The 13,957-nt window shown below is 41.9% G+C and overlaps 1 long non-coding RNA gene across 3 annotated transcripts in view; it reads right to left on the bottom strand.

Moving 5' to 3' along the window:
* The window catches only part of LOC309349838, a 41,869-nt gene that overhangs the window by 16,646 nt on the left and 11,266 nt on the right, over positions 1 to 13,957 (bottom strand). The window contains exon 2 of one of the 3 annotated variants that reach the window (XR_014160207.1): positions 10,719 to 10,755. The exons of 1 other annotated variant lie outside the window; for it this stretch is intronic. This is a non-coding gene — a long non-coding RNA (uncharacterized lncRNA). Of the gene's footprint in view, positions 1 to 10,718; positions 10,763 to 13,957 lie in introns of all 3 variants that reach the window. One more of the 3 variants, XR_014160208.1, reaches the window with a different exon arrangement.

The raw sequence follows: 13,957 nt of genomic DNA, 5'->3' as shown, positions 1-13,957 counted from the left end.
GATTGCTTCATCATTGTTATATATCTTCTTTGAACCTGCATGCAGATCAGAGAAACTACTCTTTTGAACTGAGCTTCTTTTAACTTCTACCAAGTAACTCATTGGCTTTATTATGCAAGAATTATTAGTTATATACAGTAGCTATAATAAATCTGTCCTAATATATCTCAGTTCTGGAGCTAGGCTGGCCAAGGCCACACAGCAGGGTCCACTACATGCTCAGGTTCCAAAATGCAGTAACACCATGCAGTAACAAGGGGAGTCCAAAAGCAAAGCCAAGGTGAAGCCAAGGACAAGAGAATCACCCCAACCCCAAGTCAAATATAATCCAGAAGCCGAGTCAAGGTCTAGAAATCAGCAGAAGGCTGATTTCATTCATTCAGAAGGCAGGCGGGATTGTCATGTTTCAGTAGCAAAGAACTGAAAGGCATATTTTGTTCTAGCAATTATCAGATTTCGGTTAAGATAACCTGGTCTTCCAGATCCTGCTGATAACCAGCAGCAGAGGCTGAAGCCTGCTCTCCAAGGAACCTTTACTGTTGATGAGAGCAGTTACACCCAAGGACTCCTTTATTCTCAAGTAACTTCTGGGGACCTTGGGTTTCCTGGTGTGCACTCCTTCACTAACCAGTTTCCTGAGCCTGGACCTTCTGGTGCTGAAACTCTAGAAGACTGGGAGACGCTTCACCTTCCTCCACATTGACTCAGATCAGGCCTCCAATGCCACAGGTGAATCAGGAACACAGCCCAATGGTCCTTTCAGGACAACCCTTGGAGGCAGGCCTGGTGAGGACTCTCGCTGGACACCAGGGTCTTATGGATCTGTGCTGCAGTTGGGGTGCTCTGTCTGCTCTTCTAGGTCTCCAGGCTTTGGAAGGTCTTGCTTGTCAGAAGCTATAGCTCAGTCAGTAGAGCATGAGACTCTTAATCTCAGGGTTGTGGGTTTGAGCCCTATGTTGGGCAAAAGATTCCTTCATTGCAGGGGCTTGGATTAGATGACCCTTGCAGTCCCTTCAAACTCTATAATTCTATGATTCTAAGAAGAGAGGTTGCCCAGGGTCAGGCCAGGACTTGGTGTGACAATATCCTTTAGGTTAAATGAAGGACATTGTGAGGTTCAGTAGTGATGCCTTTTAGGCATGTGTAGGAAAGTGAGCTGTGTCAGAGAAGCTTGAAGAGGAGGCAGACGAGAAATTTAGATCAGCAAAAATGGATCTCCAGCAATGGAGAAATGGTTCACTCTTCCCTTCTATATCATTGCTTTTTCCTTCAGCACTGCTTTTCCAATCAAATTGGCTGTCTCCTGACAATGCAATACAGTACAAAAAAGAGCCAGTCACATATCTCCTGTGCCACATCTATTTGGACTCAGTTCTTCATATCTGCAGTTATTAGAAACACAAATGACTTTTGAAACAAATATATGAAACAAGCAAACAAAAATTAAGTGGATTCAAAAAAAACACAACTAGAAAGACTTTGCAGGTCCAAAATTTATCCAAGGTGTTATAAGATGGGAGGTGTTGCCAGCTACACATGCAGTAGCTGAGCCATTGAATTACTCAGTCCTTGAAAGCACTGATGACATAGGACTTATCCACACTTACCTTTTGCTCTGTGCTTTCCAGGTACAGGCCTGCACTTTCAAGATCTGTGTCCAGGTACTCTTTTCTTTTTTTTACCCCAGAGCTTCTCCTTCGAAAACTCACTATTTGAAGTGCAACAAATGGCAGTTCAGGTGTTCTGCAGATGACAAATGGCCATTCAGTGATAAAGTGTGGGGTTTTCTGCAGAAAGCGCCAGAGGAGAGAAAGAGCACTCAGACATGGAACTTGAAAGCATAGACAGTGCCTGGAAAGTGCGGAGGAAAGGATAAGTGCATTTCTTTATAGTGAGAAATCCTTGAGGCACATGCCTTGAACTGTAAGAGGAAGAGTTCAATTTCTGCAAGAGCCAAACCTACAGCTTTCAGTGGTGCATATAGTTGTGCACAGAACATTTCATTGGGGGTACACCCAGTGATTTTTTTTAAAAGGGTGAGCATTTATGGTATACATACCCATACTTAATCATAAAGGACATTTTTATTCATCAGACAAAAGAAACTGACAACAAAAGTTGTCATTTTTTTAATTAACAACTAAACTTAACTTCAAATATGCAAACTTTTTAAAAAATGTGAAACCAAATACTGTACCAAATTTTGCTATAGTAATAACCAGGCGATACAAAGATACCATCAGTTTTCATGATCTTCATCTTTAACCATTACCTCACCCAAATTAAACAAAGCAGGTTAAGGCTCCTTCATTTCCCTGTCCTAGAGAGCGAGGCCTTTTGCTTGCAAGTGTGAGCAAAAGGTGGCGAGCAGAGCAGCTGAGAGGGCAGAGATGCCACGCTGTACTCTCTTGTGCTTGCCATGACCCCCATTTAAAAACTAAAATAAAATTAGGGTGCGCCACACCTGTGGTGGTGCATAACTTACTGTAGCATAGTACAGTAAAGCCTTTCTGTACCATTGAGTATGTCAGCCAAAGTTCATATGATCTTTTTGTTCAGCGTAAGCTGCTCATTGTTTCACCTAAGTTAATGTTCTTGATCATCGGTTCTAATAGCTAACTTTTTACATTAACATAAAGTTAATGGTCTTGATCATCGGTTCTAATAGCTAACTTTTACATTTTTCTAATGGAACAACAACACACACAGCAGAAAAGGCATTTTCCCCCCTATGCCATGAGACTTTATGACTTTGTTATTTTGTCTATCAGGGCAAATGCTAGTTTATGTTGTGCCTGGAGAGCTTATGGCTGCCAGTCAAACACAGAGAAAATGCAAGGCTGGGAAAGAAAGGCAATATTATCTTAGACAAGTTAAAACTTGGCATTTTTACCATCACATGTGTAGGTATTGCTACTGCATTGCTACTGGAGATCTGATGGTTTATCTAAGGTTACTGTTTACTGACTGGGTTCCATTTGTGAATCACTTCCCACAAAGTATCTCATAATTTAAAAACTGACATTAAAAACAATTCCATATACTGTACACAAAGAACTCAAATCAATTCTATATTTTAAAACAATGTCAAAGCCAATGAAGATACAGATTAGGATAAAGATGTCCACTGATGAGGTTGTTGAAAAAGGAACGTCTTAATAGGCATTTAAAATGCAACAAAGACAGTCTCTGTCCAGTGCATAATGGGAGGTCATTCCAAAGGGAAGGTGCCACCATACTAAAGGTCTGATTCCTATATAATGGAGCTCCTGACAAGAGTGATTCCTTGAGTTTTTAAGGGGTGAATTGTGCTCCAGAACCAACCCCTTGAACTTAGCATGAAAGCTAATGCAATTCTTTCACCAACAGTGTAGCATGGTGCTGATCGTCTGCGCCATGGAGCAATCAAGCATCACAGGAATCCAACTTGGAGGTTACCAGCACATGGCAACGGCGGCCAGGCTATCCTGGTTCAGAAAAAGCTATAGCTGTCTTACCAGACAAAACACTGAGGCCACCTGGGTCTTCCATTTCAGAGGTGAATCTCCAAGCAACCCCAGGCCACGAACCTGTTCCTTCAAAGAGAGTAAAGGTAAAAAGGTAAAGGATCCCTGAATGGTTAAGCCCAGTCAAAGGTGACTATGGGGCACAGTGCTCTTTTCGCTTTCAGCCCGAGGGAGGTGGTTTTTGTCCACAAACAGCTTTCTGGGTCATGTGGCCAGCATGACTAAACCGCTTCTGGTGCAATGGAACACCGTGACGAAACCAGAGTGCACGGAAATGCCACTTACCTTCCCGCCATAGCAGTCCCTATTTATCTACTTGCACTGGCGTGCTTTCAAACTGCTAGGTTGTCAGGAGCTGGGACAGAGCAACGGGAGCTCACTCCGTCATGGGGGTTCGAACCACTGACCTTCTGATCGGCAAGCCCAAGAGGCTCAGTGGTTTAAACCATAGCGCCACCCGCCCTCCTGTTCAAAGAGAGTAGGGCCCCATCCAAAACAGGCAAATGGCTAGTTGGCCAGATTTGGGAACCTCCTCACTCACAGTGCCTCTATCTTGCCAGGATCCAGACTTAGTCTGTTGGCCCCCTTGCAGCTTAGTACTGAGCACAGGGACTGGTCCAGGGCTTGCATGGCCTCTTCTGATTCGGTTGTTACAGTGAAATAGAACTTTAGCAACATGACATCATTATGTACTCCTGAATTCTTCTCTGATCCTGAATTATCTAAAGTCGTGCTCAGGTGTTATAAGCCCAGTGCTTTTTTTTCCTGGGGAGACGCAGGGGTACGCATACCCCTAAACATTTTGTGAATCTAAGTTTGGCCTCATTGAGGGGCAGTATTTCAATATGAGTAGGAAAATAAGCCCAACATACAAGAAGCAAATTCAATCCCCCCTCCCAATTTATATGTACAACACAAATGTTAGCAGGATGGAGGGAGACTTTGTGCACATAGCTGAACATGCTAAAGCAGTGGTCAGCAAACTTTTTCAGCGGGGGGCTGGTCCACTGTCCCTCAGACCTTGTGGGGGGCCAGACTATATTTTTTTGGGGGGGGGGGAATGAGGCAAGAGTACCACAAGCCCCACTGGCTGCTTATCTGTGTCTTGCGAGCTGCAGGAGCTGGTGGCGGTGGCGGAGGGACAATGAGCGGCATGCGAAAGGGCTCCGGAGAGAGGCTGCTTAAAATGGCAGCCGCTCAAGCGTTGCTGCTGCTGGCACCAACAAAGCCCAGCCCCCTTCCTCCTCTAGGCAGGGTGGGGAGAAGCCAGCAGGAGGGAGGGAGGGAGGAGGCGGCGCCGGCGCCGTGTGAGGGAGAGGGAAAGAACACGTGCACTGGCAATCCATGCGATGATTCCCGGACCGTCTGTGGACCGGATCCAGAAGGCAATTGGGTTTGATCCGGCCCATGGGCCTTAGTTTGCCTACCCATGTGCTAAAGCTTCCACACGTTCTGGTATGCATGGAAGCAGTGCCAGATTAAACCCCATGGAAGCCTGTCCATCCTCTCAAGTCATCTACATCGTGAATGTTTGTTTCTTTTCTTCCGTCTTTTCAGGGTTTTAAGCTATTTTTCTTTTACATATTGGTGCAGATAAAATAGTTCTGGCTGTTTGTGGGAGTTTTGCCTTTCCCTAAAATTATATAAATTAAATGAGATTGCCTGCCTTTTGAGGTAATTAGATTATCTCGGACATTTTCAATGCCTACTTCAAGGCAGTACAAATGGTCTGAAATCAAATGAGGTTAAAAAGTCCCCTATAAACTATGACTGCTGTTACAAAACTTAATTAAGACAGAACAGCAGGCGGTTCAAGTGTGAAAGCACAGTGCACATTTTTTCCTTTCTTAAAAAAAAAAAAATTATTAAAAAAAATGCCAGCATGGGAAAATAGCTCTGATGTCATTAAAGCTAATTGGAAGTGGTGTGTTTATTAAATGATGATGTAATTAATGGGCTAATGAATAGCATATTAAGATTGTTATTAGCAATGAAATTTGAAACGTACATGAAGAACCAGTTAAGGTTATCATATCATTAGAGCCATTACAAAAATCTCCTCACATTATGGTGCATTTTATCAGCTGATAATACTGGACTGCAACTGAGCAGGAGTAATAAAATCTTCTGCTCTTTCACCCTCTCACTTAGAGCAAATTACGTGATAATTGCCATATATTAGTTGTGTGCTCAGGTAAATTGGCCATTCTAATGTTATAGTACAACTTGCCTAAGAAGTATTTTTTAAAGGTAATGCCAGAGCTGGAGTGGGACAAGGGCTCGCACCATTACATTTCCATGCTAGTGACAACAGACTCAGGGGGATTTTAAAATGTGTGTGCAATCGTGGGTTCAAGCTACAGGGGATTGCCAGCTGGCGGTGACTTCCTTCGCATAAACCCATGTGAGAAATCACTTGTTTTCCTCATGTAATACCCAATAGCTCTAATAAGCTGCTCGACTAATCATTTTGCAGCACTGTTTTACAGCTCTGTTAAAAGTCTCTTAAGAGCTGCCACTTAACAAGTGTTCCATATGTGTGAGCAGCAAATACCTCCGCTGAAAGAAATCGAGCCTACTTACATGCATAACCAAAAATCTTTTTTTAAAAGAAAGAAAGAAAGAAAAGACAGAAATTGCCCTGCCCTAAGTAGGTTTGGGTCTGATTAGTTTTCCAGGGTCTCCTAGCGGGTAACAGATGGTGCACGGTTGGCTCTAATTTTGGGGAAAATTAATCTCTGCCTGGCACGTTGCCACTGTTCTAGCACATAGAAAAAGCTTCTGAGATGTAGAAAGCTGGCTGAAACTTCCAAGGGCAAAATCCCAACATGAAGGCACGTACATTTTCCAAGAATATACCTGTTTCTTTGATTAATTTAAAGCCAGCTGATGATGGGCTACGGATCTGATGCTTCACGATTTGAATAATTACAGAGGTGCATTTGCAAAAACAGTTTCAAGAATCTTCAGATCTGCACCTACTGGAAATAGCCTGACACCAGCTAGGACCAGATAACCTGGCTGATTTTTCCTCTGACCTATTACTAAATCAATATCAGGTTATCTGTGAAGTTTCATGGGATAAGGGTTACAAAAACTAAAGCTCCCTTTAGAAAGGAACTAATGAGTGTCAGACAATGAAAGAGAGCAGCTTACTTTCTGATTGGTGAGGAATGCAAGTCAATATCCCAGTGAAAAAGCTGCTTCATGTACCATGATTCCCTTGGCAATTTGTCTGTGTCTAGTTAAGATGTTCAGCAGCTATTAATCAGCTACGACATGTTTCAATGCTTGAATTAAAAAAACCAAAACCCTTAAAGTCAGAACACTTTTAAAGCATAAACTTTCCCCGACTTTTAAATAATCCACTTCTATTCCCTTTCATGTCTCTGTTTGACTTTGCAATAATGTTCTTACTTTTTTCCAGGAAAGCCACACGATTTCTCTTGGGTTCCTAGTGATTGGTGTCAAAGGTCCAGAGAAAACCATTTAAGTTGATCGTGGCTTTTGAATGCAAATATTTCTAAAGCTTAAAAGATATAACCTGCGTATCTACAAACTGGCCCTGATAACAACAGGGGTCATCTTATACCCTCCAACATTTTTCCAATAAAAAAGGGACTTCCCATTCCATAATGATAATTTTACTATTTATACCCCCCCACATCTTTCTGGATTGCCCCAGCCTCTCCAGGCAGCTTCAAACATATATATAAATACTAAAACATTAATCATTAAAAAAAGACCCTTCCCTGTACAGGGTGGCCTTCTGACAGCTCAGGAGTCGAATAACTCCATACCCTCCAAAGTTTCTCCAGTGAAAATAGGGATGTCTTAAGGAAAAGCAGGACATTCCACGATCAAATAAGAAAATGGGATGCCTTTTCTAAATCAGGGACATCCCTGGAAAATAGGGAGAATTGGAGGGTCTGTCATCTGCTCTTAACCTTCCCTGATGTTCTTACCCTTGCATGGTGCTCGGGGTTCCAGCACCCCTTCACAAGCACACAATGTCATCTTGATAACCCCAAGCCAATGGCTTTGCATATTTAATTATTAGTTTTCCTCATTTTAATAATCTAGCCTTAAAGGAGCTTTCATCTCCTTAAACTGTAAGGATAGCAGCTGCTGGAAAAAGGCACACATGCCATGTAAAGCTTCAGAAGGCTTAGTAGGCCTTATGGACAAAACTGACAAAGGAGGTAAAAATACAGATACTTGGTTTTAATCAATTAGCATAAAAGCCCCAGTGAAGCAATGGAAGAAGTTAGTCACAACTACCCAAAGCACCATTTCTTTCAGTGGGATTGGGCACTATGACTCAGTATAGTTGGACTAGGATATTTTTTTGGGGGGGGGGGCAGAGATATAAATATAGTAACATTAAACTAATGGTGTCATACACATGGAATATTTATCCATTTGATATCAGTGCTAAAGTCCCCATTTTACCAGCTAGCAAGAAAGGAAAGCAAATTCCTGAATATCTGTTATCTGTACTGATTACAGCTTCGCTAAGGCTGCATACACACTAACATGTTTGTAGTAAAAAAATGTATTTTTTTTCTCAATCTGGAATGGTGCGTGCTCAGTCAGCATGCTGCTTTCAAGCTCCATTGATTCTTCCACAAGGCTGTGTGTGGTTACTGGACACACATTTGAAAAGCCTTCCCCCGAGTAGGTCATCTATGCTTCCCCACCCTGAACATGCCCTGGTGAATGAAGTAAGGTGGAGTGGTTATGATCATTGCATTCTCACACCCACAACATCATTGGCTACAATACTCCCATTGCCAAGACTACCTACATCTGTTTTTGAACAACCACTGTGTGGGGTAATGCAGAATCCATCTCCAATGTGCTTTTATTTTTGAAATGAAATCAGTTTCCCAAGAAGTGCTTTTCAGGGCAAAACATATCTAGATTATAGGGTGGGGGAGAGTACACAGTCTCTCCATTGATTCTCAAATAAAATATTGTCTCTGCCAAGTCTTCATACAGCTGTGTGTTGATTAAGCCAAAAGTCATTCTTTCCACAGCATACTGCATGCTAGGCCAAGAAAATCATCAGCAAAATTGCTCATTCACTCTTCCTTCCTTTAATTTATAGAGATTTCTTTTAAAACTGCAAGTGTTTCCAATTTTCTGTTTCATTTTTCCTTTATCAGGTAATCTGATAGATACACTCTATAGCATTATATCTACACTGAAAAGTTTTAACATCTGATTTTGGATATCTCCCTATCACTTTTGTTTGCAATGAAAAAAGTTTAATTAACTGTTGACTAATTTTGCATCATTTTTTTCTTTTTTTTAATGCAACCACATCATATTTACTTCACAGCTACTCATTTTTTCTGTGGTCATGGTCTTGTTTCTCATTCTTAATAAACTTCTTAATATCTGTGCTACACTCAAAGATGATATTCCCCCTTTGTGTGTAGACCAGAGGTTTTCAACCTTTTTTGAGTCCATGGCTCCCTTGACCAACTACATTCTTTCCACGGCTCCCCTGTGGGGAAATGCACTCTGAGCACCAGAAGCTCAGTTATGTCACCCCTTGCCTCTCCTCTCCTCTATTTAATAAAACAATTTGGTCGTCTTTATGGAGAAACATTGCTCAGACTTGACACTAGTCAGAACATGATGATTATTGCCAAAAGCGGGAGGGCAAGGAGTTGAGAAACATTCAGGACTGAGCAGTGGTTCTTCTGCCACTCCTTTTTTATTAAAACATCTGCAGTTTTTCTCCTGTCTGGAGAGGGCCTCTGAGAGAAATTTCATCACAGGGTACAAAGTGTCTTTTGGTACCCTTCCTTTCTCCATTAATCATCCTTTTTATACTGCAATGCAAATCAGATCACCTGAAGACATTAGTATTAATAAAAAAGAAAGGTAGATCAACTTTCTGGTTACTTTGAATCAGTGCAAATATTAACTATTTCCTGCTTAGGAGAGTTGTATGGAAAAGATAATTTTACCAGCTGTAGTCTGTTATTCATCTGTTCATGAGATAATAACGGTGGCAATGAACTGCTTTGCCCTCCTCTGCTTGTAGGTGGGCAGCTGCCAGTGCCAACACCCAGAAGAGGAAGTAGATGGGGGAAAGAAGCAATATGGTGTTTTATGTAGGCTTACACAAAATGTAAATGCTAGTCTTCATGCAATATAGGTCCTAGGAAATTTCTGGCTCCCCTACTTTGGCTCCCAGGCTCCCCTTTTGACTCTAGGCAGGGGTATGATATATCCCCTGCACTCCCTTCTCTTGGGCCCTGGGTGTGGAAGAGAAGAAAGGTGTGTCTATTTTTGGCCTAGTGCCCTTTGAGCTTAGTTCTCTGATAAAAGCTGATATTGACCATGGTAGAAATGCAAGCACTCCCTTGAGATAAACATAACAACAACAAAATCAATTTCTTAAATGTGCATCCACTTTGCAAACTAGCCTTAAATTGTTGCAAATTGGGTGACACTGACTTCATTTTCTCTTCTAATATAATATGACCACATTTTATTTAACAATTATGTTGGTTGGTAAATTCAGGTTAGCATTTAATTCAGGTTAGTGTTCGCTTCTTGTAAACTATTGAGTTTGTTTGCCATTGCACTTAAATTACTAAATTGTAATTTAGTTGCTCATTAGTGATGGTAATTGTCTATATCTTGCCAAATAGCCTGTGCCCACAAGAAATGAGACTTGCATATATTAGAAGAGGGTTTTTTTGTAGATGGTGAGAGCATCAGAATAATTTATGCAATAAATAAACACCTTGCTATGGTAAGTAGTGTTTTGATGGCTATTAAGTGTCCCCAGTTTAATTAGGAAGCACAGTTTTGTGTCATTAAGAAAATGAATGTGAATTTAATGCAGGGGGATTGCAGGTGGCACTGCAGGCATGCCTTAACATGATATTATCTGACACCTGCATTACTTCTGAATACTTCTAGCAACTGTTTATGCATCATCTTGTTATAAAATTAAAGAGCAAATGCATTTTAACCTCATAAATGCTAACCTCAAAAGGTTAGTTTGCTTTTTTCCAGTTACAGTCAGTCAATGACACTTGAGGTATTCCTTCTTACTCTTGACAAAATTGAGTTTTGTCAATTGGTTTTTCATTTCCCCATCTTTTGTTTTGATTCCTTGTCCTTTGGCTGCTGTGGTCTATCTCAGTATAGTCAAATAGCCCATTCATTAAAAATCCCAGGTCATACCTCTTTCCACAGCTGCTTCAGTATAGCACATTGCAGCCTGTTGGCTGTAAAAAAAGAGACATGGTAGTGAACACAAAAGTTTGTTTATTGGAAAGCTAATATTGAATTAATGACCTTGATGACATTAGAACCTCAATGCTCAAAATTAGACATCTTCATTATTTTTGTACAAACTATAAAATGCTATAAACCCAGAGTAAATTGCAGCCTCAAAAAAATTGTGACCTTCATTTTTCTCATTAGGTCCAAGTGCATAGTTTTGACTGGGCTGGTCCTCTTACATATGACATATAAATCAGAATCAAATTGTTTAGCCATTTCCCTTAGTGAGGAGAAAAATATAACATTTTCAATAATATTACAAATCATCATGAAAAGCTTAAACAGTCAGCCTGTTGACTTTCCACAACTGGCTCAGTCTTATCAAACTGAGCGGATACATTAGCTTTCATACTAGTGGTGTGTATCAGCTGACTCCATTGTTCTGAAACTAGACCTAAAGAGAAGATTTGAGAGCCTGAACCACTTCCATCATCTTTCAGCATTTGTACAGGATTTGCAGCTGGACAATTCCCCATTGCATGACTGTTCCCCATTGCACACCACTGCTTGATGCACTAATGGAGTAATGCAACAAATAAAACAGGAGAGATATGCATTCTATAGACAATCCCAAGGTAAGTGGGTGAGCACATGACCAGAATTGATGGTCTAGGTCTTTCTTATGGAATCAGCAACCTGCTGGGATGTGTGCACACAGTTTGTCTCATGATTAGAACAAAGCAATAATGAATGCTGGTTGGTTGGCTCATTCTAAGTGTCCTCTGCATTTCCCTAGTTTTGCCAACTTAGTCAAAAGGTGAGGTTCTCCTTTCTGCGATGAATTTTACTAAAGATCAGAATGGTTAAAGAAACAATATTGTCTATTTTTTTTTCCAGTGCATGCTTACAGATGAAATGGGAATTCTAATCTAGGTGTGCCATAGTAGTGTTTATTCCATATTAATTGCTAGTCCTACAAAAGTGTATGTTTAAGTTACTGAATTTTTTAAAGAAGAAATAGAAACAGTATCCAGTTCAATAAAAGAAAACAGAAGTGGAGTGAACTGTTTAAATATGTCTAAATAAGCAGCTAAAAGTTGTAAACATTTCACAGGGCAAGCCTAAGCAGCTGACCAATAAAACATGACCCAGGAAGAGGGAAATGAGTTTCAAGCCAGACAAACATTGGCAAGCTCTGTTATGAAACTCTTTTTTTCTAAAGCACACAGACATACACAGTGAAGCACAAAGAAAACATTTCTAAGTGTTTTGTGGTTTAACAAAACAACCCCCTTTTAAAAAACTGTGTGTGAGCCAATGTAGCAGGAGACAAATGCCAAGAGGGCTAGCTATGGGCTCACCCACACTGCCATTTGTCCTATAATTTCAAGTGAGTCAAGTCACAGAGCCAAGAGGTGTTTTTTCCTGTCCTGCCACTTTCCCCAGGAAAACCCACTGTATACTATTGAATTGGAACTAATGGTATTCCATTGAAAACTTGATTGACTTTGTTCTGATTCAGTGATAAACAGCAGATTTTCCCAGAGAAAACCCTGGGACAAAAACAAAGCAAAGCAAAGCAAAGCAAAACATTATTGGACCTATGACTTGAAATTCACTTAAAATCATGGGACGAGCGAAAGTGTGGTTGGTCTGTGTGTCCGTCTTGTTTCAGGAACTCTTGCTACATTGACTCAAAGAGTCTTATGGCACCAACTGTATACAGTGGTACCATGGGTTACATACGCTACAGGTTACATACGCTTCAGGTTACAGACTCCGCTAACCCAGAATTAGTACCTCGGGTTAAGAACTTTGCTTCAGGGTGAGAACAGAAATCGCGTGGTGGTGCAGCAGCAGCAGCGGGAGGCCCCATTAGCTAAAGTGGTGCTTCAGGTTAAGAAAAGTTTCAGGTTAAGAACAGACCTCCAGAATGAATTAAGTACTTAACCCGAGGTACCAGTGTACTTTTAAAGCACAAAAAATTCTGGGCACTGTAGTTTACCCCTCACAGAATTGCAGACCCCAGCAACCTAAAGTGCCCATAATCCTATGAGGGAAAGAAAGTGCTTCAGATGTCTGTTTAAGTATAGTGTGCACCAAGAGATTGACTTCTTCTTCGGCAATCACACGTAGCGGAGTAAGATTGTCTTCCATAAACACGGTTTTAACAATGAGTCCGTAAGTGACTGTGGAGGCCAATTCTGGATCCACACGTCCTTCCACAGTGGGGACATTGGTTTCTGGGCGGGAGCTGATCACGGTGTGGATTTGCCAAGCATGCCTTCCTCCTAGCACATTTCTCCCTTGCATCCTGAGTTCAAGTGTCTTCAAAGCCCATGACACCTTTGGTAAAGGCTGTTCTCCAACTGGAGCACTTGCAGGCCAGTGTTTCCCAGTTGTCAGTGTTTATACTACATTTTTTTTAGATTTGCCTACAGTCTTTAAACTTCTTTTGTTGACCACCAGCATTGCGGGTTGACTGTGGCATAACCTTAAAAGTACTTTCCCCAGCTGCCGGTCTGTTCATTGCAGGGGTTTCTCCTGCTGCATTTGCTAACAAGACAACAATATCCTCCCTGCCTGAAGCACTGGTAGCTCACCGGGTGCCCTCCAGATGTTGAAGGCTTACAATTCCCATAATCCCCGGCGGTTGGTTATGCTCTCTGGAGCTGATGGGAGGCCAACACATCTCACGGGCACCACGTTTACTACACTTGCCTTGAAGACTGTGGCAGCATCACTTTAAAGTGCTATAGGTGAGTGTATGAGCGAAGCAGGAGGCAAATCAGGGCGGGTTAGCTGTGTCACAAGAACCCTCTTTTTCCTATAGGGACACGAAGGCGGGAAAGAAAAATAAAAAGTCTTGCGGGCACTTTAGACTTATTGTGGCGTCAAGAGTAGCTCCGCCCCGCGCCCTTTCGGAACCGTCTTTTCTCACGCAACGTGGGTTGTGTCGTCGTGTCACCAGAAAAGCGATAAGCCCGCTCGTTTCAGCACAGCGCCAGAGCGCCCGTCTGTGCGTGTGTTTATTTGTGTGTGAGAGACAGCAGGAGAGAGCCGCTTCTCCTCAGCCGCGCTCGAGGACCCCGCCAAACATTGCGCGCTCGGGGACTCCCGCGTGACGCGAGGGCTTCTCCGCCCCTGCCTCGCCACAAAACGGCCCCCTTGGCTCTCCAGAGGCACAAACTTTTCCC

This window comes from Podarcis erhardii, assembly GCF_964252035.2.
Source record: "Podarcis erhardii genome assembly, chromosome: 9".
NCBI lineage: Eukaryota > Metazoa > Chordata > Lepidosauria > Squamata > Lacertidae > Podarcis > Podarcis erhardii.
The sequence above is the reverse complement of the archived record's forward strand: the minus strand, read 5'-3'. Positions and strand labels throughout refer to the sequence as shown.